General features: G+C 43.3%; 1 long non-coding RNA gene across 2 annotated transcripts; it reads right to left on the bottom strand.

Annotated features, from left to right (window-relative positions):
* Positions 1 to 23,258: 23,258 nt before the first annotated feature.
* LOC133823216 (uncharacterized) lies at positions 23,259 to 27,617 on the bottom strand. Of its 2 annotated transcripts, none has more exons than XR_009888184.1 (3): positions 27,361 to 27,617; positions 24,890 to 24,951; positions 23,259 to 23,350 (listed from the first exon to the last, which is right to left on the bottom strand). It is a non-coding gene; the product is annotated as an uncharacterized LOC133823216 (long non-coding RNA). The 2 variants fall into 2 exon arrangements; XR_009888183.1 differs by lacking the exon at positions 23,259 to 23,350 and adding an exon at positions 23,532 to 23,906.
* Positions 27,618 to 27,847: the final 230 nt, after the last annotated feature.

Below are 27,847 nucleotides of genomic sequence, written 5' to 3'. Positions count from 1 at the left end.
TCGGAGACAAACCACCCAGAATTTCGCTACCGAGGTCCAGCGCCTGGCCGTCCAAAAACCAAGGAAGGAAGGAGAGGAAACACCTTCCTGGTTTACCGCCAAGCCTACAAAACTCAACCCCGGGATGTTTGACAAACACATCCAAGCCTTGGGTTTGAGAGGGGTGAATGTGATATGTCCGCGCCCTCACCAGAGAGCTAACAGGCCCGGCGGACCATACTGTGCCTGGTCCAGGCACCATACATTCGTAGGAGCGACCATCCCGCTACACCCTTTCTTCCGGTCAGTAGCGGATTATTTCAACGTCTCTCCCTTCCAGATCGCTCCGAACGGGATTCAGGCGTTATCTGCTATACATTCTTTACTACATGCAAGGCTGGGATGAGCCTACTCCTCACGAGATACATTACTTGTTCGACTTCAGGACCAACCCAAGCCATAAGAACACAGGTTTTTTCCACCTCTTTCACAGGCAAAAGGGGGTTAAATACCTTTGTGGCATCGCTCACAAGTCGAACCCTGGGAAATACTATACAGAGTATTTTCTCACATCAGACATCAAAGCCAACAACTTGGCTTTTACACATGCGGGTCCATTCGAGCAACCCTTGCCCACTCAAGAGATGTTCAAGCGAGCAGAGGAGTTGGCTAACATGTGTATCGAGGAGAAGGACGTGAAAATTTTGGTTACTGTGGACAACCTTCAGATGGTGGGCCTGCTACCATGTAACCAAAACATCACAGTGGAGAGTACTACTGAGGAGAATAACGCAACTGATCAGTCCAACACCGGCACTGAGGTGGTGACTGACCAGTTTTCTCCTGGACCATCTCCTCACCCCCGTAGACCAGGCGATCTTGTCATTAGGGAGCCTCAGCCAGAGGAACAGCGCAGACCTACTATTCCCACCCAGTCCGGGAAAGGAAAGGCCATCCAGCCTGAAAGGGACTTGAGCTCATCATCAGATGACGAGGACGACTTCCTCGATCAAATCCTCAACTTAGGTCTAGTAGTCATAGTAATATGTTTGATAACTTGGTGATATGAGATTAATAGAACTGTAGTAGTAATATACTTATCCACATATTGCTTTTTTTTTTTTTACTAACAAATCTTGTGTTTCCTCTTTTGCAGATCCAGAGATGTTCAGGCATTACAACACCCCTCCTGCCCCGAAGAGGAAGTCTGGAGAAGGAAGTGGCTCCACTCCCCCGAGCAAGGTCCCGAGGACAATACCGCCCAGCCAAGGGAGACAACCCAAAGGGTTAGTTGCAATCCCGTAGTTGACCCCTTCCTCGCTTCCTCCTTCAGCGAGCCTAACCCCCACTCGTCCGACCGGCCCGAGCGAGGCACTACGCACTGCTAGTACCATTGGGAAGGGAGTAGTTGATCAGACTCTTCACGACGCTTCAATGATTCAAAGTTTTGAATCCTTCCCTCGACTAAGTGTTGATGTCGTCTTACAGAGAGGGATTGCTCAGTTGGCGAATGTAAGTACTCTACCACAAGACAGTTTGTTACTTATATTCATAGTTTGTAGTAACCTCTTGTTTTTCATGCAGACGCTCTTGACCATCAGTCATGCTCAGCACCGAGCAGTAGACTACAAGGAGTTGATCAAGGTCTTAAATGATCAACTAGTTGAGGCCCAAGCTAAGGTGGATGCTCTTCAATCCAAGTTGGAGCGGTCAAAGAAGACTGTGGCTGAGCGAGAGGAGTCTCTTAGGGAGTTGGCTGATGGGAATGACAAACTAACCCAAACCACAAGTCGCTGACTGATCGGCTAGACAAACTGACTTGTGAGAACGAGGGGTTGGCTTGTGAGAACGAGGGACTGATTCGCGAGATTGAGGAGCTGAGGCAGGAGAAAGAAGCCGATCTCACTCGCTACGAGGAGATCTACTTCAACTGTTTTTATCAGGTGTGGAAACTAAACAAGCCTCTCAACCTCGACTTTCTCACCGAGGAGATTAAGACAGAGGAGCTTGCTAAATGTGAGGCCAGGGCTGCTGAGGAAGCTGCTAATCCTGCCGGTGCCACATCTATTTCTCCCACGCTGTCATTCCGACCAGAAGGAGCAACTGAAGCTGAGGAAGGGGTTGGCAGCCGACCAGTGACCCCTCATCCGACCGGAGAAGCCTTCGCCTGACCAGACAAGTTGTCATCCTACCAGCCCTCTATCATACTTTATTTTGTGTTTTGTTATATACTCTTGCTCGTATGATCGAGCTATTTGGCATTTGTACTTTACTTTTCTTTTTTGGCTAACTTGAAACATTCAAGTCTTTTTATACTTAAAACATTACAAGTTTATTGTGAATAGCAAAGTCACCCTAGTATATGCCTTATATTTTCGCATGAGTACTTAGTTTTCTAACTTTGAAATTCTAGACATTTCATAAGTCCATACTAAGTATACTTTCTCACGCTCTTATTGCTCTAACATTTTATGAGCATAACGTTTATTGTCACACGAATATCTGCTTCTAACTTAAAATTTTAAAAAATTCCAAGTTACTTAAGCTTTGTCAAACAAGTTAGCTTAATGGCCTTTTTGGACTTCAAAAATTTACAAGTCAGCCTAAAAAAATATTTTTGCTCGTGCTCTTATTGCCTGTGTTGAAGTGCACGCCAGTATACCCTATGTGCCCCCCAAGTGATTAAGGGTTGAAAAATCCTTGATCACTTGCTACTTGACCGAATTTGTCTGAGCAGTTACTACTCGTGAAACACATAGAATATACAAACATATTTCAGCAGTTAACCACTGCAAAAACATGCAACTATTTAAACGTTGGTCATTCATCTGATGGATACCGACCAGTTGAACACTGCCCGGTATATATATATATATTTTTTAGAAGACCTTTTTTGTTTTAAATTGTAATGACAGTTGAACACTGCCAAGCAAGAATAATCAACACATATGCAAAATTTGTAGCAAGATTTGACTACGCTGCGCGTGATCTCTTTTATTACTCGTAAAAAAAAATGACAAAACGTGTCTAATTACGAGTCTCAAACAAAATAACATTGTTCAAAATAGCATGACTGGTTAGCAAATAGCCAGTTCACAAACAAACTTAAATAACAAGTTAAGCACCTGATACAAAGCTACTACTCTGTAAGCAGTATTCATTGATAATATTTCCTCAAGTGCTTGCCATTCCAGTAGTTCCTGATCAGCTCTCCATTTAACCGAGCAATCTTGTAAGTGTCGAGTGGCAAGACTTGCTCAATTTGATACGGTCCCTCCCAGTTTGGTCCTAGTACTCCAGCCACCGGGTCTCTAATGAACACCTTTCTGAGGACCAAATCTCTGACCTGGAACTTTCGATCTCGGACTTTGGAATTGAAATAGCGCGCCACTTTTTGCTGATGAGCAGCAACTCTCAGGCTTGCCTTTTCTCGTCTCTCCTCGAGGGAAGCCAAAGATTCTGCTAGCAATTGATGATTCTCCTCCTGGTTGTACATGGTCCTTCGATGAGATGGTGGGTCTACTTCCACAGGTAACATGTCCTCATACCCATATGCCAAGGAGAAGGGGGTATGACCAGTTGCTATCCGGGCAGTAGTCCTGTATGACCAAAGGACTTCTGGCAATTCTTCCGCCCAAGCACCCTTAGCTCGCTCTAGACGCTTTTGTAAGGTGTCCTTCAAAGTTTTGTTTATGGCTTCAACTTGCCCATTGGCTTGTGGATGGGCCACCAAGGAGAAACTTTTTGTGATGCCATGCCGAGTGCAGAAATCGGTAAATATGTCACTGTCGAACTGAGTGTCGTTGTCAGACACTATCTTCTTGGGCAGACCATAGTGACATATTATATTTTTAACCACAAAGTCTAACACTTTCTTTGAGGTGATCGTGGCTAGTGGTTCGGCTTCAGCCCATTTAGTGAAATAATCCACAACAACCACTGCAAACTGCACTCCTCCTTTCCCTTTGGGTAATTTCCCGATCAGATCAATGCCCCACACTGCAAAAGGCCATGGGCTCTGCATTTGCTTCAAGACATTCGGAGGCACCCTGGGCACTTTAGAATATCTCTGGCATTTATCACACTTCTTTACGTACTCCATAGAATCCTCGTTCATTGTAGGCCAGAAAAATCCTTGCCGCAAAATATTTTTAGATAGACTCTGCTCCACAGCATGATCTCCACAGAACCCCTCGTGCACTTCAGCTAATAAAGTTTTTGACTGGTCGGGTGTTATGCACCTGAGTAGAGGCAAAGAGTACCCTCTTCTATACAACACCCCATCCATCATAATGTACCTAGCAGCTTGCCTCATAACCTTCTTTGCTTCATTACGATCGTCTGGGAGGGTTCCTTGCTCAAGGTAAGCAATGATGGGTGTCATCCAAGTGTCAGTTATTATGATAGGCATGGCTTCTTATTCATTAATGCTCGGCTCCGCCAAGTATTCCACCAGTACTATGTTCAGAGTTTCGGCATCTTTTGCACTAGCTAGCTTTGCTAGAGCGTCTGCATTAGAGTTCTACTCCCGTGGTACCAACTTGATGGTATACTCCTCGAATTGTGCTAGCAGATCATTGGTCTTATTTAAGTATGCCACCATGCGTAGGCCCCTTGCCTGATATTCCCCCAAGACTTGGTAGACCACCAATTGGGAATCACTGTTCACTTCCACTGACCGGGCACGCACATCTCTAGCCAGGTGCAAGCCTGCTAGGAGGGCTTCATACTCTGCCTCATTACATTGAATCTGAACCTTAGCGCACAATGAATTCGGTGCTTCTCTGGCGTGACCAATATAATTCCAGCTCCTGAATGATGCTCGTTCGATGACCCATCAACAAAAAGTTGCCAAGTAGGAAGTTCCTCTTTTTGGTCAGTGACACGCTCTTGCTGGTCGGGAACGTCAGCGATCCCAGTACATTCAGCAATGAAATCTGCCAAAGCCTGACCCTTAATAGCAGATCTCGGTTGGTACTTGATTTTGAATTGTCCCAATTCAACCGCCCATTTAAGTAGCCGACCAGATGACTCCGGCTTCTGCAAGACTTGACGTAGGGGCTGGTCGGTAAAGACTTTAATGGGGTGTGCCTGGAAGTATGGCCGCAACTTACGCGATGCAAGTACCAAGAAATAAGCCAACTTCTCGATCATGGGATACCGGGATTCTGCTCCTATCAATCGCTTGCTAACATAGTACACCAGGTGCTGCACTCTATCCTCTTCTCGTACTAAGGCAGCACTAACAGTGTGCTCCGTGACTGCTAGGTACATAAAGAGGTCTTCTCCATCAACTGGTTTCGAAAGAACAGGAGGTTGGGCCAAATGTTCCTTTATGGCTTGGAAAGCTTGCTCACATTCTACCGTCCACTCAAACTTCTTGCTCCCTCTAAGCAGGTTAAAAAATGGGACGCACTTGTCCGTTGATTTAGAGATAAACCTGCTTAGAGCTGCAATTCGCCCAGTCAAGCTTTGCACATCCTTAATTCTGGCCGGAGATTTCATTTTTGTGAGAGCCTTTATCTTTTCTGGATTTGCCTCTATTCCTCAGGAGTTCACAATAAACCCAAGAAATTTTCCAGAACTCACTCCGAATGAGCACTTGAGGGGGTTCAACTTCATGTTGTACTTTCTTAGTGTTGCAAAGCACTCCTCCAAGTCTCGTACATGTCCTTCAGCTTCCTTTGACTTTACCCTCATATCGTCTATGTACACCTCCATCCTCTTGCTGATTAAGTCACGGAACATACCATTTACCAAACGCTGGTAGGTAGCTCCTGCATTCTTCAATCCAAAGGGCATGACCCTATAGCAGTATAGCCCTATGTCTGTTCGGAAGCTGGTATGTTCTTCATCAGGAGGATGCATGCTGATCTGGTTATACCCCGAATACACATCCATGAAGGACAATGTTTCATGACCAGAGGTTGCATCCACCAGCTGGTCTATTCTCGGCAAAGGAAAACAGTCCTTTGGGCACGCCTTGTTCAGGTCGGTAAAATCTACACAAGTCCTCCATTTTCCATTGGGTTTGGGCACTAGCACTGGGTTTGAAATCCAGGCAGGGTAATATGCTTCCCTTATAAACCCATTCTCCTTTAGCCGATCTACCTCCTCCTTGAGAGCCTTTGCTCGATCCTTGTCAAGCAATCTCCTCTTCTGTTGCACCGCTGGATAGCTTTCATCCACGTTGAGCACGTGGATGATCACAGTTGGTGAGATACCCACCATATCCTTGTGAGACCAGGTGAAGACATCTTGATTCCTTCGCAAAAATTCTATCAGCTGTGCTCTCACTTTTGCCTTCAACTTTTTTCCAACCTTGACTCCTCTGGTCAGATCATTCTCATCTATTGGGACCTCCTCTAAATCCTCGGACGGTCCCACATCACTTTCATAATCCCCAAAGTGAGGATCAAAGTCCCCTCCCTCGCTTTGGGCAACGCCCTATTTGGTGACTTCATCACCGAATGGGGCTTTTTGTTCTCTTAAACCAAGAGTGCTTTCTTGGCCAAACTCCTCTAACATCTCTTCCCGATTGGTTACAACTGCAAAACTTAGGTCGACATCCATCTCGTCTACCTCCTCTTTCTCAGCACATACAATCATGTTGCTCTCCTTGGCCCCCTTCCTTGCTTTAGCTACCGAGGCATTATAGCACTCCCTAGCCTCTCTCTGGTCTCCTCGGACGCAGCCTATGCCTGCACTGGTCGGGAACTTCATGGAAAGGTGCCAGATTGAAACTGCCGCATGTAAGTTTGTGAGTAGTGGTCGACCAATAACCACATTGTAGGCGGACAGGCAGTCGACAATCAAAAACTCGGTCATCACTGTCTCATGTTTGGGAGCCTCCCCCGTCGTGATTGGCAACTTGATCGTTCCAGCTGGTGACAATCCTTCTCCAGTGAACCCATAAATGACTTGAGAGCATGGCTTCAAGTCAATGGTAGATAGCTTCATCCTCTCAAAGGATGACTTATAAATGATGTTCACAGAACTCCCTGTGTCGACCAGACATCTCTTCACCTTCATATTCGCAATTTGGACTGTCACAACAAGAGGGTCATTGTGAGGATATCTCACGTGTCGAGCATCATCTTCAGTGAAAGTGAGGGACTCACTTTTGTATCGTGGGTTCTTCGGTGGTCGCTCCTCCACTGCCATAACTTTGGAGGTTGATGCTGCATCCAACTCATGACGAAGGGTACGAGCATACCTCTCCCTTGCCTTATTGCTATCTCCAGCAAGATGTGGACCTCCACATATGGTGTCTAATGTGAAGTCCACGGGCTCAGGTTGCAAAGGTGGGGATCATTGTCGCTTGAACCCAGGATTGTTGTTACTTCCATCTCCCTGGGTCTTCTCTGCTCGATACTTCTTCAGTTTCCCCGACTGGAGGAGAAACTCTATCTCATCCTTGAGATGATTGCACTCATTCGTGTCATGACCATAGTCCCCATGGAAGCGACAGAACTTGTTCATATCTCTCTTACTCATCTCCTTCTTGATTGGTGGGGGTTTCCGGTAGGGGACCTCTTGATGACTTGCCAAATAGATCTCCGCTCGGCTTGCCGAAAGAGTGGTGTAATTGGTGAACCGAGGTTCATACTTAGTTGGCTTGTCGTTTGATCCCGACTTAGCCTTCTTCTCATTGTCGCGGCCAAACCCGTTATTCCCACGTTTCTTACCACCATTTTGATCATTTTCACCATTCTTGGGAGGATCAGTCGATCCGCTCGGATTGTTCAGGCCCTTCTCTCCCTTCTCAATCGCATCATCCAACTTCATGTATTTGTCAGCCCGGTCCAGAAATTGGATAGTGATGAATACTGTCCCACAAAGGACTCCGATAGATAATGCCAGAAGAAATTGCCACCATCTTCCCCTCATCTCCAACTGCAGTAGCTCGGTTAGCTTCTCTCATGAACCTTTGTATGTAGTTCTTGAGAGACTCATCCTTTCCTTGCTTAATATCTGCCAAGTGATTGGCATAAACAGGAGGGGTCCGAGCAGCACTAAACTGCCTGCAAAACTTATTTCTAAAACTTTCCCAAGAAGTGATGGAGTTAGGCTTAAACTTCCAATACCACTCCTAGGCAGTGTCGGACAATGTGGTGGGGAAGACTCTGCACCGATAGTCATCACTCACCCCGAGCAGCTCCATCTGATCTTCGAATTTCCCCACGTGCCTTATTGGGTCTGCCTTTTTTGTATAAACTGGCAGTACCGGTGCTTTGTACTTTGCTGGTGGTTGGGCTGCTCTAATTCAAGCACAGAACGGGCTGCCACTCCTGTGGTCTGCTGAATCAATCGCAGAGGGTCATTTTGACAGACTCTGAACTGCAGCTGTCAGAGCATCAAGCTGGGCTTGGATGCCTGGGACCACTGCTTGGGACTTATTCTTGGGACCGCCTAGTCGGGCGCTCCTATCCGGCAGACCATCATCAAGTATTTCTACTCGACTGGTAGGTCGGATTGGATCTTGCCCTACGACCGGGACGGTCCTTCTCCTATCAGCAATGACATCTCTTAAATCCTTCTGAGCGGTGTGCTTTCCTAATCGATCGAACACCGTACTCCGAGTTTTCTCGGAAGGTTTGCTAGGTGGAACATGCTCCTTGCCACTGCGCTGGTTGGGATGCAGTGGTGGCCTTCCTGTCTGAGCTGGGCGATCATTTCCTCCTCGACGGTTGTTATCATTCTTCTCCTTCGACTGCTCAGTGTGATGACTATCGGCTTCATCACGCCCATGCCCATCTTTGAAGTGGGAAGTCTCTTTACCTCGAGGAGCTCTATTGTGCTCCTGCTTAAGAGGAATTTCTTGCTACCTAACTTGTGACTTCTTGATCTAGAAGTCTCTGATCGGTGGCTTCTTGAGGGGGTTTTGGAGTTCCCCCTTTGGGTTGAGGCAGTGCCCGACCGGACCCCATCTTCCTCATGACCAGGTGGGTTACTACCACCCCTGCTTGGCCCACGAGAATGGGGTCTATCAGTGTTCTTACGACAAGCTTCTGTGGTCCTTGCTCCTAGGGTGGCTGCCACTCCAGGTGCAGCTTGGGCATTGGCCCGGGTCAGCTGCGAAGCTGCCTCTAGAGCGAGTGCAGCCTCGCGATGTCGCCTATCGGCCTCCGCCTGCTGTCGCCAGATTTCCTCACTCCTAGCGTCCATTTCCCGTCTTTGCTGCTCGAATGCGGCATTCTGCCTAGCCATTTCTTCAGCGAACGCCTCCTGTCTAGCATTGAATTGTACCATCTCCTCTTGGAAGGCGTTCATGGCTTCCTGGAGCTCTTCGACTTCTAGAGTTACGTCCTCGAGCACGACTCTAGGCTCAGTTTCACAGTCTTGAAGGCTAGGACCTTCTGATCTGGCGGGCTCTTTAGATGAGCCTATCTTCTTGGAGGCCGCATTGGTGTTCTTAGGTGCCATAATACTTCAGGGACCATCTGTCTTTCTCTTCAGGCTCTCAATGAAAGCACCAAAATGTTGACCGCATTTTTGGCCAACGACGTGTAGACGTCAAAAATGACAAAAACATTCAAGAGAAATAAACGACACAGACGATTTTATAGTGGTTCAGCCCCCAATATATTGGTAATAGCCTAATCCACTTAGAGTTGTGATTATAGATCTGCACTCAAGATCAGATGAACCTGAGTCAACTGAGTTTCTTCAGTGCAGATTACAAGAATACAATAATTCTCTCAAATACAAGTACTCTCTCTCTCTAGAAAATAAGAATTCGAATCAAAAGTTCAAAAGTCCAAAAGTCCTCTTTATGATTCCATAAGCCTTGTATTTATAGGCTCAGGATCTTACAGATGATATCCCTCCATAATCGGGATATTTTATTATTCTCATTTTATTTAAATTACAATAATATTCAAAATGTAACAGTACACTATATTCGTGGGATAAATGAGAGATTCCCGCACAAGCCAAGACCGATTCTCGTTGAAGCTGTTTTTGGAATCTCTTGCGCAACTTTGCTCTATCTAGTCGATCCATATCTCATTCAAGCGGGTCGACCACACCTTCACTGGGCAGACACGCGCCTGACTGGGCAGACATGCACCTAACTGGGCAGACATGCACTTGACTGGGCAGACATGCACTTGACTGGTCGGACATGGTCATGACCGGTCAGACATGGTCATGACTGGTCGGCGAAGGCCATGTCTGGTCGACCAAGGTCATGCCTAGTCAGCCAAGGTCATGCCTGGGCAGACAAACATGTGACTGGTCGGACAAGGTCATGCCTGGGCAGATCAACATGTGACTGGTCGGACAAGGTCATGCCTGGTCGGTCATGACACTTCTCAAGCCAGTCAAAATTCTTCAATGGTCTACCAGGTCATTCCTAAGCCAGGTCACCCAACTATTCCTTGCCATTTGTCATTTCTATTGCCACGTCATCGTTTTCAAATTTTGGGGATAACAAAAATCAAAGTAAATTCATAGTTTAGTAAACTTACCAAAAGAATGCTAATTTTATTATTCTATGCCCAAACCAATCTTCAATACAAGTTTTTGTCTCTCAACCTAACTATATTAAACACGAAGCATAAATAAGATGTTACAAATAATTCAACTATATAAGTCATTTTATGTATAGCTAACATGAATATTTTATAAACACTTCCACTCTCACAAATAAATCACAAGTAATAAACACCACATTCAAAGAAACACATATTCAACAAAATCATTAATATTCAATCATTATATGCAGATGAAAGAACTCATAAATAGTTAGCAATCTGCCACTACCAAAGCTAGAAATTCATATATTTCATACTATACTCGTTTAACATAAGATGATCTATATATGTACTCGAAGCTAGACTTTTGTACATTTGGGGAGGCTTCTTTGTCCTCACTATGTGCAATTAAGTAGACTAAACCAAACCCAAAAACCAAAACAAAACATGAACCAGCTGTTATTCCACTCACTAACAAACACTACTACAAAATGGGTTTTCTCGATAGTTTTTAACTGTCACTATTGAGCAACGACGACAGTTGACTAACTGTCATATTTGCCTATGCCGGTCCAAGTTTATTCACAATTGTTACACAACTCTCTTACTACCAATGTCTCAGCACTACTACAAAAATGAGCTTTCCCAACAGTTTTTAACTGCCGCTATTGAGCAACAATAACAGTCAACTAATTGTCGTATTTGCCTATGCCAACGTAGGGGTAGCTACGCCGACATATAAAAATTGTTGTTGTTGCAGGCAACACCGACAGTTACTAGGTGTCGCTGTTGCTGGCAACGCCGACAATTAAAAATTGTCGTTGTTGTGAGGCAACGCCGATAGTTATTAGGTGTCGTCGTTGCTTGCAAAAAATTTTAATTTTTAAAAAAATTATTTATTTTTATTTTAAATTAAAAATTATGATTTAAATGAAACATTTATATACAAATATGAAAAATTATAGATTAAAATAACAAAACTTATACAAAGTATTTACAAATCTAATAAAATAAATTTTGGAACAAATATAACACTACTACTTGACTCAAAAATCATATAGCCTTGTCTATAAACATAATCATCTTGACCTTAAAAAATATATAACTAGAATTACAAAGTAAATAATTAACCACTCAAAAAAGAATCATTTACTCTAATAAAAATTACAAATAAAATAAAACACTAAACTCATTGTCAAACAACATATCTTTCTGTTGACCCTCGATTTGGGCAACTGACACGGAGTCACAATTTGCTTGACGTGTATGAATGCGTTGAAAAGAACGTAATGACGAAAAGAATAAGAACACAAGATTTTATAGTGGTTCGGCCCCAGGATCTGGTAATGACCTACGTCCACTTGAATTGTTATTAGATTGAGATTCAAAGGGGTGATCAAAGAACTCGGGTTCAATGAGTTTCACTAGCCTCTGAAGAACAAATACAATATAGTTTCTAGTCACAAACGATTTAGAAGTCTGAAAAGAGAAAATAGAGCTCGATCCCCTTTCCTGAGTCCTCTTCTTCTATTTATATGCTCAGGGAAGATTTACATTGATTTGTTATAGATATTATGTCCTAAATAATCGGATACTCAAGAAATCATGGGAGAGAATCTTGGATTCCCTCATAACCGCCCAAGATCTTTTCTGCGTATAAAGTGCATACGACCAGTCTGGTCGTATGAAAAACTGATCGTCTGATACGGGATGTTTTCCTGGTCGATAGTCGAACAAGCATTCTTCCAGGTGTCAGCCATGTGTAATTAATGCTTGCCACGTCATTTGCTTCTGATTTTTTGGATAACATTTGCCCCCCAAGTTTGTTTGTTGCGACAAGTAACGAAGAAACTTAAGGGAACAACTATTCATATCCCCATGATGTTTGTCAGAACTCCCGTGCGTTCTTGTAAACCGTGACATAATTATGATTAATCAAGCCTTTTCAGTTTCCAAAAAGGTAATTTTGACGGCTTGTCCACTTCCCCACGTCTTGAAAATGAGAAACGATGATTACCGCCTTTTGGCTGTCCCTTTGCTTTTTATAAGTAGATCTTCCTTCTTCTTCAAGAAATTTTTTTATTCATCAACTTTGCTAAAGTCTTCAAGAACCCGCACCAGTGTTCAGAGCTCTGAAAACCAGTCCAACGTTGTATTGCAGGTCTTCCGATTCAAGTTTTCACCTTCCTCCGAATCATCTTCTCGCCCGGGTAAGAACTCTGTTCCTTTTTTATCTGTACTACGTCATGCATGCTATTTTTCTACTCTAATGTGTTGCGTTCTTGAATAAGGCTTTTAGGGTTTTTGATAGGAACCACTTGATATTCTGTAGAAGTGCGTCTTTATACCTGGTATGGGTCTGTTTAGGACTTTGATAGGTAGAGTTTCTGATTCGGGTTGTTAGGCTGTTGAAAGTTTCACCCTTTAGGCTAGACGAAAGAAAAACTGAAAAATTTTACCGCCCTTTAGGAGTTGAAAAAGGGTTCTTTTTAGAAAATGTTTTTCTTTCCTTTTCTAATTCGATTTATCCACGTTAAAGTCAGCGTAGGATTAGGATGTTGCTGGCTACTTAGGCACGAGCAACGTTATCCCAGCTTCCCCACACTACTTCGCGGATTGTGTCTGATCTCCTCCATTGTCTGTTTGCAGTTCATATGTAAGACCCTTGGGGGGGAGAGAGACCTATCGAAGACGAACTCCTAGCCCAGCTGCTCGAAGGCGAAGAGAATCCATCCACATTGATTCCAGAAATCCCATTTTCACACCCTAACCCAAATCCTCCACCAACTCCTGCCCAAAAAATGGCCAGAACAAAAACCAAGGCCAGAAAAAGACGCGACCCTCCTCAAAGTCAGCCTCCTGCTGACGCTCCCTCAACCAGTGGTCGAGGAGAATTTCCTCCTGAGACTGAAGTTCAGGCATGTGCCCGACCTCGCCATGCCAACCAGACGGCTGTCGAGTGGCATGTGGTAGCTCCGAGCACGGTGACCATTCGAATGGTCTCCAATTATTTAACCAAGTACAATCTGACGGGGGTGACCCTAGTCAGACCTACTGTCGACCAGCGAGCCAACCTTCCAGATGGGGCTTATAGCGCCTGGTCGAGATACCACCTTGAGGCGGGTGCCACCCTTCCTTTGCATTCATTTTTTCAAGGGGTGGTTAATTACTTCGGGGTGGCTCCTTTCCAGATTACCCCAAACGGATACAGGATGCTGACTGCGCTTTACATCCTTTACAAAATCCAGAAATGGCCAGCCCCCTCCCCTCACGAGGTCAACTATTTATTTGACCTCAAATCCAACCCTAACCAAGACGGTATGGGGTTTTTTCATTTTTTCCATCAAGAGACCGGACGCACCTTCCTGTCCGAGACCACCCATATCTCTAATGCTGGGAAGTATCACTTGGAGTACTTCCTCACACCTGATATTGCTGCGGACAACCTGGCGTTCACCCGAGGAGGTAAGGAAATTAATGAGCCTTAAACCAGTAGCTCCTGCCCCTTAACTTTTTCTTGTCGTAACATTCTACTGTTCCACTATATTCCAGGTCCATGGTTGCGCCCGACCCCCACTCCAGGAATGGAGTCGAGGGCAGCACTCTTATCAAGTATGTCCAATGCTGCTAAGAGTGTAAAAAGTTTGATCACTGAGGCTAACCTTAGGTTGGCTGGCCTTAAGGGCTCTCCACCTACGACCAGTGAACCTGTGGCGGGTGGTGTTCATGCTGGGGGGCGCGAGCAGGGTCCCGAGCAGCAGCCTCAGTCACCTCCTAGGAGGAGGCCAGCTGGGGTTACAATCAGGGAGCCTGCTGCTACCCATCGAGCAGCAAAACTGTCGGTCCCTAAGGGCAAGGGGAAACAAAAGGCTACTGATCCTGCCGAACAGTCTGACGACTCGTCGGATGTACACGGTACACAATTCTCGTTTTTAAATAACTTGCCCATTCCCATCCATCTATTTGAAGGGGACAGCAACTTTAGGAACGCTCCTTCTTTAAATTCAGATTTCTTCCAGGAACTAGGTAGTTCTATAGATAATGTTACGACCAGTAGGCATAGCTCGGGTACCTTACTTTTGCAACTCTTACATTCTAACTTTTATTTCTTTGCGATCCTTTAAACTTATTGTTTGAATGTTATCCTTTGCGTAGGCATGAATTCAGGGGACTTCTTCGCACACTATCAAGCTGCTGCCAAAGCTTCTGTCCCGAAGGATGGTAAAAGGGTCCGAGGAGAAAGTAGCAAGGCCCCAGCGAAGAAAGCTCGAACAGAAAATGCTTCCACAGATGCTCCCTCCAAAGAGAACTTAACACATCCGCCTGCTCCTGAGCAGCAAACTCCCTCTCCTGCTGATCCTTGGTCCTCCTCGAAGGCCGTAGACAAAGAGGCCATGGATCATTTGCCTGAAGGTTCCCTGCCCAGCCACGTAGTTGGCATGGCCAGGGAGAGGATATATCGGCTCTCCAAGCATAAGCGCTCCCAAGTCGCCATCAATGACACAGCGACAATGGATGTCCACGACATCATCAACAGAGGGCTGAACGAGATAGCCAGTGTAAGTTGTCTCCTATTGCTTTGTCCTTTACGCTAAACTTCCTTACTTAACTCATTTTTCCTTCAGGGGTTTTTATCCTTGATTGCTAGCTGGCGCCGAGCTGGGGCAATGGTCTCTCGAGAGAAGAACTTTGACTCCAGGCTTGCCCAGGCTAAGCAAGTGCTTGAGGATGAGAAAACCAAGCTGCTCGAGGAAAACAGCAAGCTGCTTGTGGAGAACAAGGAGTTGTCTAAGCTAAACGAGCAGTTATGCGAGGACCAATCCACTCTTACTCGAGAGCTTCAGGAGAGTGAAGATGCCTGAGAAAAAGCCAACGAGGAGCGGAAAAAATGGAGGGAGAGTGCTGTCCTCAATACCCGAGAGTGTAAGCAGTTGAATCTTGATCTGACCGCCAGCAGAGATGAGGTAACGAGGCTCTGGAAGCGGGTCGAGGAACTTGAGGGGCGCATTCAAGAGCTTGAGGAGGATGGTGCCAGAAATCTGGAGAAGTATAAGGAAGCCACCTTCCTAAGCTTTTATGATTTTTGGAAACATAACCAGGGGGCCAAAATCGACTACTTAGCTGAGAACTTGCAACAGTCACTAATGGCGGAATGTACTGCTCGGTTTGAGGCGGAAAAGAAGGCCAAGGCCCAGACCCCTGCTGCTGGTGCCAAAGATGATCCTCCAACTGACAAGAATGCTCCTGCTCTGAAATAACTTATATTTTTATCTTTCACAATTTTTGCGGCCCACAAGCCTTTCTGTAAAGACAATTTCCTTTTATTGTTGCATGGGCAGCTAATTTTACTTATGTTTGAACAATTACATCCGAGCAGTACTGCTCGCGACGTACGGATTTTCCTTTTAATTTCATATTTACATCCGAGCACTAATGCTCGCGGTGTAAACGGTTGTCTTAATGATATTATGATATTTCTATTATAATACCTGTTCGCATGACCGAACTTAGCATAGTACTTTGGTTTGATTTAACAAAATCATAAATTTTGAAAAATACTCTAAGTACTGTAGCATGCTTTCACTTATTTTGTTCATGTGTTTACATACCTCATGGTATGCTTTGTTATCGATGTGCCTTGTATGCCCCCCAAGTGATCGAGGAGCTTTAGGTCCTTGGTCACTTGCCTTGACCACGATCTGTTTGAACATTTCTGCTCGATACGAAACTCAATACTTGTAATACAACAAAACAACACACGTAATGAACAAATACTTGTAAAAATGAATTCACAAAAGTTGGCAAGAATGACTGGCTGTGCACAGTCCCTTATATTCTCGTATTAAAAATGGACTAAACATGTCTTTGCGAGTGATTCTAAAATAGAATCTTACATATACGAGCGATTAGCCATACAATGTGGCTAACCCTCTTTGCTAAACTTGTAAAAAGAAAAGTTTTATACAAGCCAGTTCTTTAAAAAGGACTGTTCACTGATAATACTTGCGCAGGTGTTCTCCATTCCAATAACGTGGAACGAGATCTCCATTTAGGCATGCAAGTTTGTAGGTGCCCGGAAGAAGGACTTCTTCGATTTGGTACGGTCCTTCCCAGTTTGGCCCGAGTACTCCAGCAGTGGGGTCGCGAGTATTTAAGAAAACTCGTCGTAGCACCAAATCACCGACGTTGAATTTTCTTTCCTTAACTTTGGAGTTAAAGTACCGGGCGAATTTTTGCTGGTATGCAGCAACTCGGAGTTGGGCCTTCTCCGGTATCTCGTCAATTGAGTCTAGGGACTCCATCATTAGTTGGTTGTTCTGGTCCTGGTCGTATGTTATACGTCGATGTGAGGGGGGATCTAACTCGACAGGTAACATAGCCTCATATCTGTATGCTAGGGAAAATGGGGTATGACCTGTCGCTGTTCGGTGAGATGTTCTATACGACCAGAGGACTTCAGGCAGCTGTTTCGGCCATGCTCCTTTGGCGTCTTCGAGCCTCTTCTTTAGTGTATCCTTAAGAGTTTTATTCACGGCCTCGACCTGCCCGTTTTCTTGGGGATGCGCAACTGAAGAGAAGCTTTTAATAATTTCGTGTCTTTTGCAGAAGTCTGTAAATAAATCGCTGTCAAATTGGGTTCCGTTGTCTGAAACTATCTTTCTCGGCAAACCATATCGACAAACAATGTTCTTGATGACAAAGTCAAGAACTTTCTTGGTCGTTATGGTAGCGAGTGGTTCAGCTTCGGCCCATTTGGTGAAGTAATCAACTGCTACGACTGCGTATTTTACTCCGCATTTTCCCGTTGGCAGAGATCCAATTAAATCTATGCCCCAAACAGCAAAAGGCCACGGACTCTGCATTTGTTTCAACTTGTTTGGAGCTGCTCGTGGAATTTTGGAGAACCTTTGACACTTATCGCATCTTCGTACAAACTCCATCGAATCCTCGTTCATGGTTGGCCAAAAGTAGCCTTGCCTCAGAATCTTTTTTGCCAAACTCTGCCCCCCAGCGTGATCCCCGCAGAAGCCTTCATGCACCTCTTTCATGAGTTCCTTAGCTATTTCTGGTGTAACGCATCTGAGTAGTGGCATTGAATATTCTCTTCGGTACATAACACCATCGACCAGTATGTATCTAGCAGCTTGCCTCTGTAGAGTTCTGGCTTTGTTTCTATCTGTTGGTAGCGCACCGTTTGTCAGATACTCCAAGTAAGGTGCCATCCACGTATCCTTCATTCGAATTTCCATACTGGCCTCAATCGCCTGTATGCTTGGCTCACTCAATCTTTCTACTGGTATGATGTTCAGAGTGTCTGCATCTTTCGCGCTTGCGAGTTTGGCTAAGGCGTCTGCGTTTGAATTTTGATCTTGCAGAATTTGCTGGAGGGTGTACTCCGTGAACTGGGCTAGCAGGTCTTTTGTTTTATTCAAGTAGCCCACCATTTTTAAACCTCGCGCTTGATATTCTCCTAGAACTTGGTTCACGACCAGCTGTGAGTCACTGTAAATATCAAGCGTCTTTATGTTCATATCTTTTGCCATTCTTAATCCAGCGAGGAGCGCTTCGTATTCGGCTTCATTATTTGACGCGGTGAAGTCGAACCTGATGGCGCAGTGAAATCGATGCCCTTCAGGCGTTATCAATATCACTCCCGCTCCTGCGTGGGATTCGTTGGATGACACATCCGTGAATAACTTCCACGAAGGAGCTTTCTCTTGAGGCTCAGGCGCACTAGGCGATTCGCACTGCTCGTTGTCTGGGAAATCTGTGAACTCTGCAATAAGATCAGCTAATACTTGTCCCTTTACTGCTGCTCGCGGTGAATAAGTTATATCGAACTGCCCTAGTTCGACTGCCCATTTTAATAATCGCCCAGCCGCCTCTGGTTTTTGGAGGACTTGTCGTAAGGGCTGGTCAATTAAAACTGTGATAGGATGGGATTGGAAGTAAGGGCGCAACTTCCTAGAGGCCAAGATTAAGCAATATGCTAACCTTTCAATGGGCGGATATCTCAGCTCTGCCCCAATCAGCCTTTTGCTTACATAGTAGACCACTTTCTGTACGCCTCCTTCTTCTCGTACTAGCACCGCGCTCCCAGCAACTTCTGTAATCGCCAGGTAAATAAACAAAGTTTCTCCTTCGATTGGCTTTGATAAGATGGGAGGCTGTGCCATATGAGTTTTTAAGGCCTGAAAAGCTTGCTCGCAGTCTCCTGTCCATTCAAACTTCTTATTTCCCCTAAGTAGGTTGAAGAAGGGGACGCATTTGTCTGTTGACTTCGAAATAAATCTACTTAGGGCTGCGATTCTCTCGGTTAAACTTTGTACATCTTTGATCCTTTCCGGTGATTTCATGTCGATCAGGGCTTTTATCTTGTCGGGGTTGGCCTCAATTCCTCTTGAATTTACAATGAACCCCAAAAACTTCCCTGATCCAACTCCGAAGGAACATTTGAGGGGATTTAACTTCATATGGTACTTGTTCAATACATCAAAGCACTCTTGTAAATCCTTTATATGTCCTTCTGCCTTCTTAGACTTTACCAGCATGTCGTCTACGTATACCTCCATGTTTACTCCGATCAGCTCTTTAAACATGTGGTTGACTAGCCGCTGGTAAGTCGCACCTGCGTTTTTCAGTCCAAAGGGCATTACTCTATAATAGTATAAGCATGTATCGGTCCGAAAGCTGGTGTGATCCTCATCAGGGGGATGCATGCTAATCTGGTTGTAGCCCGAATATGCATCCATGAACGAGAGGATCTCGTGTCCTGCAGTAGCATCGACCAGCTGGTCGATTCTTGGGAGTGGGAAGCAGTCTTTTGGGCAAGCTTTATTGAGGTCTGTAAAATCCACGCAGGTTCGCCATTTGCCGTTAGGCTTGGGAACCAGCACTGGATTGGAGACCCATGATGGATAAAATGCCACCCTGATGAACCCATTCTCCTTTAATCTTTCAACTTCTTCCTTTAAGGCTCTCGATCTATCCTTATCGAGCAGCCTTCTCTTTTGTTGCACGGGTGGAAAAGTCTTGTCTATATTTAGGACATGGCTGATAACTGCAGGATCTATCCCAGCCATGTCTTTGTGCGACCAGGCAAAAACCTCCTGGTTCTTCCGCAAAAATTCCACCAGTGTGTGCTTCATGGTGGGCTCTAGTTTTTTCCCGACTTTCACAACTCTGGTCGGGTCTTTTTCATCGAGTTGGACCTCTTCCAGGTCCTCGACGGGTCCAACGTTCTCTTCAAAATCCCCAAAGCGAGGATCTAAGTCTCTATCCTCACTTTGGGCAACACTCTATTTGGTGACTTCATCACTGGATTGGGCTTGTGTATCAACTGCCATCTGCAACCTATCTGAGGTAGGGCTCTTTGGCGTTCCCCTTTTTGCCTTTGTGATTGAGGCGTTGTAGCACTCCCTGGCTTCCCTCTGGTTCCCCAACACGCGTCCTGCCCCTGCGTCCGTTGGGAACTTCATGGCTAAGTGCCACATAGAGATGACAGCCCGTAGATCAACTAGTATAGGCCTTCCAATGACGGCATTGTACGCCGAAGGACAATCGACTACTATAAAAGTGGCGAGTCCTTCTCCAGAGAAGCCGTATATCGTTTGGTTGCAGGGCTCCAGGTCCTTAACGGACAATTTCATGCGTTCCAGCGAAGAATTATACAGGATATTCACCGAACTTCCTGTATCCACCAGCACTCTCTTTACCATCATGTTAGCCATCTGGATATCCACGACCAGAGGATCGGTATGTGGAAATTGGACGTGTTGGGCATCGCCATCAGAGAAGGTTATGTCGCCTTCTTCTGATCGAGCCTTTTTTGGCGCGCGGTCCTCCACAGTCATCATCTCAATGTCCTGGTCGTGGTGCAGGGTCCGAGCATATCGTTCTCTGGCCTTTCCGCTATTTCCCGCGAGTTGCGGGCCTCCACAAATGGTCAATAATGTGCCAGTCACGGGGGCAGGCTGTAAGGGTGGCGAGCGTTGGCGTGTGGGCGCCTGCTCGTTGCTACCCGGAGCTTCTCGTTGGGAATTTCCCGAGTCCCGTACGTATCTTCTCAAGTGTCCTTGTCTAATAAGGAACTCGATTTCATCTTTCAGCTGGTTGCATTCGCTGGTGTCATGTCCGTAGTCGTTATGGTAACGACAGAATTTGGTAGTGTCCCTCTTCGAAATATCCTTTCGAATGGGGCCAGGTTTTTTATAAGGCACACTAGAACTTGTGGCCTGATAAACCTCTCCTCGAGACTCAACGAGGGCAGTATAGTTAGTGAACCGAGGTTCATAATGGTTACCCTTCGTTCGTTTATTGTCGGAGGTGGAAGGCTCGTTATACGGCCGTTTTCCACCATTCTTGCCATTGCTGCTGCCGTTCCCATTGCCTTTGTCGTTACCGTTAGGTTTGGACCCATTGGCGGCTTTGGCGGGCTCGGCTGCTTTCTTATCCTTGCTGGAAGGCTTTCCATCGTCGGCAATGGCATCTTCGAGCTTGATGTAACGATCAGCCCGGTCCAAGAATTCCTGGGTAGTTCTAACTCCTTCCTTTCAGAGGCTTTTCCAGAGGGGGGAGCAACGCCTAACCCCTGCGGTTATGGCCATCATTTTGCCTTCGTCCCCCGCCGTTTTTGCTCCAGCTGCTGCTCGCATAAAGCGCTGGATGTAGTCCTTCACTAATTCTCCATCCTACTGGCGAATTTCCACCAGCTGGTTTACTTCGATCGGATGCACACAACCTGCATAGAACTGTCCGTAAAACTCCCTTACGAACATTTCCCAGGAAACTATGCTTGCAGGAGGGAACTTAAAAAACCACTCATGTGCGGCCTCAGAAAGTGTTGCAGGGAAGATCCTGCACCGAGCGTCTTCGGACACTTTCTGAATGTCCATTTGTTTCAAACTTATTGACATGAGATACTGGGTCTCCGTACCTGTCAAAGTTTGGAAGTGTAGGCATTTTGAATTTTCTTGGAGTTTCTGCATTAGCTATCCTCTGTACGAAAGGAGTGCATTTCCTCCTATCGTGGTCGATATAAGATGTCCTTCCCCCGACCATCTGTTGCACTGCCTGGTTGAGGGCATCTATCTGGGCCTGTACAGCGGCAGGAATCGCTGTAGCCTCTGTTGCTGGGGGGACGTTCTCGCCATGCCGCTCGCGGCGATCATTGAGTACGTCTCTCAAATCCTCGTCTCTTCTCCGCTGCTCGCTACCCCTGAGCCGGTTGAAGACATTATTTTGCCTGGGCTGCCCCCCAACATCCCGTCTATTGGGCTGGTCATCTTGAGGTACCTCACTCCCGCCTCTACCTCTTTCTTCATTCCTCCTACCAGCATTTCCCTTGCCTGAGTCGGCCTCATTATACCCATGGCCATCTCTGAACCTCGATTGGCTGTGGTGGGATCGACTGTTCCCTCGATTTCCATCCCTGGCTGACACGTCTCGAGCGTTAGAGGGTGGCCTGCGCTGGTCGTTGTGTCCCCGTGCATTATCCTGCCGTGGGGGACCCCGGACCGCAGAGCCTAACTCTGAGTTCCTCCTGTTACCAGGAGGATTCTGACCTCTGTTCGGTAGGTTTGGCTCATCACCCCTATGGCGTCTAGGACTGCGAGGCTGATGCTCGGTCCTATTCTGCCTCTGCTAAGGGGGATTACCACAACCAGCCTGGGATGGTGGCTGTGCCTCAGGGTCCAGCGGGACATCGTCATGGGGCGCCTGAGGCTGCTCGGGCCTTTGCGGACTCGATGGCTGGATTGGTGGGCTAGGATTAGGACCCCTTTGAGGTGGCCCATTTGCAGGCTAGTCAGGCTGCGAGACAGGTGCGGCCTGATTTCTAGCCAGTTGCAAGGCCGCCTGTAGGGCTGCCATGGCCTCGCTTTAGCGACGATCCATCTCCGCCTGCCTTTCGCTTAATTCCGCGCGCTGCCGTTCAATCTCCTGCTACTGCCGCGTCATAATTTCAGAGGCAGTCTCTTGACTGGCCCTCAGATTAGCCAGCTCTTCCTGCAACGCCCCCAGGGTACTCTTCAGTGTTGCGTCATCCATTTCTTCCTCCTCAAAGTCCAAATGTGGCTCATCCTCAGCCACGCTTGCAGGAGGAGGAGGAGGTGGGTTTGATGGTGCAGCGGCGGCCGCCTGTCCAGCTTTCCTTGCAATTTTCGCCATTGGTTTTCTCAACAATGATAAATCAAGCTCTCAATGAAAGCACCAGAATGTTGACCCTCGATTTGGGCAACTGACACGGAGTCACAATTTGCTTGACGTGTATGAATGCATTGAAAAGAACGTAATGACGAAAAGAATAAGAACACAAGAGTTTATAGTGGTTCGGCCCCAGGATCTGGTAATGACCTACGTCCACTTGAATTGTTATTAGATTGAGATTCAAAGGGGTGATCAAAGAACTCGGGTTCAATGAGTTTCACTAGCCTCTGAAGAACAAATACAATATAGTTTCTAGTCACATATGATTTAGAAGTCTGAAAAGAGAAAATAGAGCTCGATCCCCTTCCCTGAGTCCTCTTCTTCTATTTATAAGCTCAGGGAGATTTACATTGATTTGTTACAGATATTATTTCCTAAATAATCGGATACTCAAGAAATCATGGGAGAGAATCTTGGATTCCCTCATACCCGCCCAAGATCTTTTCTGCGTATAAAGTGCATACGACCAGTCTGGTACTGATCGTCTGATACAGGATGCTTTCCTGGTCGATAGTCGAACACGCATTCTTCCAGGTGTCAGCCATGTGTAATTAATGCTTGCCACGTCATTCGCTTCTGATTTTTTGGATAACACTTTCTTCTTCTTGTCCTTGTACTCACCCTCATCACCAATAGTCTTTCCAATGTAAGGATTGGCTGCAATGAATCTCTTTCTAAAATCATCCCTGAAACATGAAAAATCACATTATAATACACCAAACATGAAAAATTATAACTAGATTTTTATTGTGGTGTCTATAAATAAGTTTACTCACAATTGTTACACAACTCTCTTGCTACCAATGTCTCAGTCCAAGTGTGGCAACATATTCACTACGATATCATTTATAGGAGTATTGTCATTAAAATTTTGAAGAGAAAACATTGAAGTATAAAAGTAAATCAAACAGAAAATCGGACAGCATATCCCCTAATTTACTAGCCTAGCCATCTGTCACAATCAACACAAACAAATCAAACAACACATAGGTTTTCGTTCATATATCACTGCAGCACACAAAATTCTTAGAACCTACTTCACTAATACATGCAAGTTTTCAACCTTCTGTTATCACCGCAGCACAGAATTCTCATAACCTACTTTGTTATGGATGAATATCTAAGATATCCAAACTCCACTAAAGTTATACAATTTATATTAAAAATCAAAATCAAATACAACATATACCTCTCGCAAGCCAACTACTAATCCAATGCTTTAAGACCAATCGAAATATTAACCTACACATTAATATCAACATTATATTTAATTTTGTAAAATTTCACATAAATATAATTTAAATAATAAATCATGTCACTACTAAAAAAAATTGATGTAATACCACAGTTTTATTATTTGAATTGGCATATAAACTATCACATTTTATTGCTCAATAAACACCTTAAAAATACTAGCATGCCTTGATAATCTAACCCCAAATAAATTGATGAATCAACAACTGATAATGCTACAGGGAGAACCAGGAATACTACGAACCAAGATAGTGAACTAATATGGTTGAAGCTTGGATGAATAAAAATAAGGCAATCATTTTAGAGAAATATATTTGTACTCTTGTAGAAAATATAAATTTCAGTAGCAAGTTAGCTTTTGGCTCATCTTTGGTTGTTAAGACAGAAGCTGCTTATAAGCATCGCAGATATAAACTATAAAAACTTGCAGACCCTAAATTAACAGACATGACTTAGAAACACCATATAAAAAGGACAGAGATACATAAGAATCAATATTTTTTTTTAAATGTTTAAATGATTAACAAGAAGAGTAGTGCAAAGCTTCTTACATAATAGAGTAGGTAGCAAACAAATATTGTAACTATATAAATAGCAAAGAAGTGAATCCATAGGCTGCCAAAAATAATAGAATGTTAATATTAGCACATCTTAGAACTCTTAAACAAGATATATATAAGTTCTCAAGATAATTATAAAAGACAATAAGTTCTAGTACAAACATAGATGGTCTTCATATATGCACTAAACAAGCAATTGCAATGAGGAAAATGACAATATATAATTATTGTTATAGTTACTAAAAATGCATAAAATTGTAAGTACAACAATGTGCGTAAACGAATAAAGATTTGAAGGTGTCAATCTTTTAAAAGTGGTTTACAAATAATATATATGCCTATTTTTCTATCATGTGCCTGCTTATTTGAAGGACTTCAGTTCCTAAGACATAAAGTTTGAAGGGCACTCACAAGGATCATGCACAAAGAGTTTTTGTCCATTGTCCTTCCACGAGGAAACAACCATGATGGACCTGCAACGTTTTGTACCATATACATGAGCAGGAAATTAGCTAATTTATTTTAACTATACAAAGTAAGAATTTGATTTCATTATAAGACACACTTATCTTTATCGAGGAAATCTGCAGCAACCTCAAATAAAAAAGTTAGGAGCAATTAATAAAAAAAAAATAGAGTTGCTCATTTCATTATTTCCCCAATAATATCTTCTTTATTTCCCTATGTTTAAGACACTTATATCTCTATATCATCAATTGATGATTGCTTAATGGTGAGAATCTTAAAAAACGTGAAGGAAGAAAACTATTATACACAATAGTTAACCAAAAAACATGTACATATCCAGTCATAATAACTAAGCCACACAAAAATCTCAGATAGTTAGATTTATACATCCTGTAAAACTTAAATCTCAAACCTCAGTAATAACACACTATAAAACTCAGATCTCAAACACATAAAAAAAAAAAATCAATCCTTGCAAACCCGAATCACAAAAGTAGAAGCTTGTTATATTTCTTATGATTTGTTAATCTTCCAAACAAGAACAAATAGTGACTATTTAAGAGAAATGCTCAACCTGAAGCTAAGAACGTACATGTATATACAAGTAAAGTTGTTTGTTGAAGTAAGAACTGAATAAATTGATAAGATGAGCATAGGAGAAAAGTGAAGTATGCTATGCAAAAGGTGTCATGGGATCAAAACATATAACAAGTTCCAACCCTACATAGTTAATAATTAAAAAACAACAACGGGTCATCTTAAATATTACAAACAATTAATTATTTCTTTACTACATAGTTAAAATCACTTGCAACAAAAATCCAAGTGATTTTGACCCTATGACATTATGACTTCAAACATCCTTCTACATCTTCAAATATTCTATTATTTCTTTCTAAATTCACTAGTGAAACACTAAACTTCTTTAAGGAATCTCGTATCAAAAAAAAAAAGAGGAAAAATAATTGCAATACAACAAACAGATGGAAAAACATAGCAAAAAGTGTACTGAAAAACAGTATATGTCAACTTGGGTGGGATTCATATGGAAATACCTTAAATGAGAAGCTACTGAAGGAATAATTGACATTTGAGCCTAAATCAAATTCAGCAAGAGTCGCACATTCATCCCCCTTCTAACAGGATTAAAAAGATCAAAATGACTAATGGTCCTTTCATTTTTAATTTTTTTATGATACGAAAGGATATACAAAAAAATAGTTTGTCAGAAGTAGCTAATTTAAGTTACCACTTCATCATAACCCATGCTCATGCCACTGTTGCTACCACTTAAGCTACCAGCATCACTAGAATCTTCAAGTTCACTAGGTGTATAATAATACTATCTAAATTAGGGGAGACTATCTTTAGTGCATGTGAGGCTATGTAATTTGTTCATTATGTACTCCTAAAAACTTAAAAGTCAAAAGACCACTTATGATTAGAGACATTCAAAAAAAGAAAAATGGGAAAAATATAAGGGTTGGAAATAATGCCAAAAACAGTAATAAGAGTAACACAATCAACAACTTTCAAATCCTTTTAACTTGACTACACATAATCCCACTTCTCTCTTTTATGTTTCTCTTTTAAAAAACAAACTTCTCTTTTATACAAAATATTACATCAAACCACACCACATCTCCAAATAAATAGAATCCTATATCTTTTATCATTCAGGAATTCAATCAAACACCTTAATTACATTAACGACATAACTAAAATAAATATTCTATCACCACTTTTATCCACTAAACACAAACGAATCACAAGTAATAGGTTTCACAGTCAAAGAAATTTCAACAAAACTATCAATATTTAATAAAAGATATATAGGTATTGTAAATACACACAATAAAAGAAACACATATTTAGTATATTAATATTAGATATAGATCCAACTCCAGTCTTGCTTTATAGCATCTGATGCAGTTATTTTTCAACTTCAATTTTCATCTCTCAATTAAGTTAACCATAGCTGCAAACTAATTTTGTCAACAGAGGCATGCCCATTTTGTAGGAGGGTTCGAGAGGCGATAACAGAACTTGATCTTTCTGTAGAGGTGAGTAGTTAAAAAAGGAATTTGGATTACAAGTTTTAATTTTATTTCTTGGGAAAGTTGGTCTTATTGTTTCATACAAGCAATTTTTTGCAGTCATATATTTTTTGTCCAATAAAGATGTTCTTGTACTTAGATTTCTGTTCAGGAACTTTCATGTATATCATAAAGTTCAGAAGAATTTTACAAAACATTAATTTTCTGAACAAATTTCCAACATCTATAGTTTTATGAAAGTAAACTATTTCCCACATATAATAAATTCACCATAAAGAACAACCAAGAACAAACAAATATGCTAATGCCGAAAAAAGCACCAAATCTGAAAGAATGTCGTTTGAAGGAGATGCTTACCCAAATCTGCCCAGACACCGGAAGTTCTTGCTTCCCCAAATCTGCCCAAACGTTACGCATTTGTCGCACCCAGAAAATTAATGAGATGCTTGGATGCAGGGACAACAATGTTTGTCTCGTTCGACGCTTCGTTGACAGGGACGATGATGCAGACAGAGGAGGGAAGAAGATGGAGCGAGTAGGACAGAGTAGCAGCAGAAGAAATCGGGGAAAAAAGAAGAAGAAGAAATCGGGGGAAAGAGAAACAAGGTCAGAGGGAAAAATAAAATAATATCTTTAGTTTCTTACTTTTATTAAATAAAAACTTATTATAAAATCAATTTCTTTAATTTCCTTTTGGCCCCAAATTTCAAAAATTATCTCTATTAAGTTCTTTACCAAATTCATTTCATTTTTTAAAAACCCCAATTATAATTAAATAACATTTTAATCCAATAATCTTTACTAATCAAATTCTTTCTTTTAATCCCAAATATTATAATTAAAT

The sequence above is a fragment of the Humulus lupulus genome, chromosome 3, assembly GCF_963169125.1.
Source record: "Humulus lupulus chromosome 3, drHumLupu1.1, whole genome shotgun sequence".
NCBI classification, from domain to species: Eukaryota; Viridiplantae; Streptophyta; class Magnoliopsida; order Rosales; family Cannabaceae; genus Humulus; species Humulus lupulus.
Note: the sequence above shows the minus strand (reverse complement) of the source record. Positions and strands in the feature narration are given on the sequence as shown.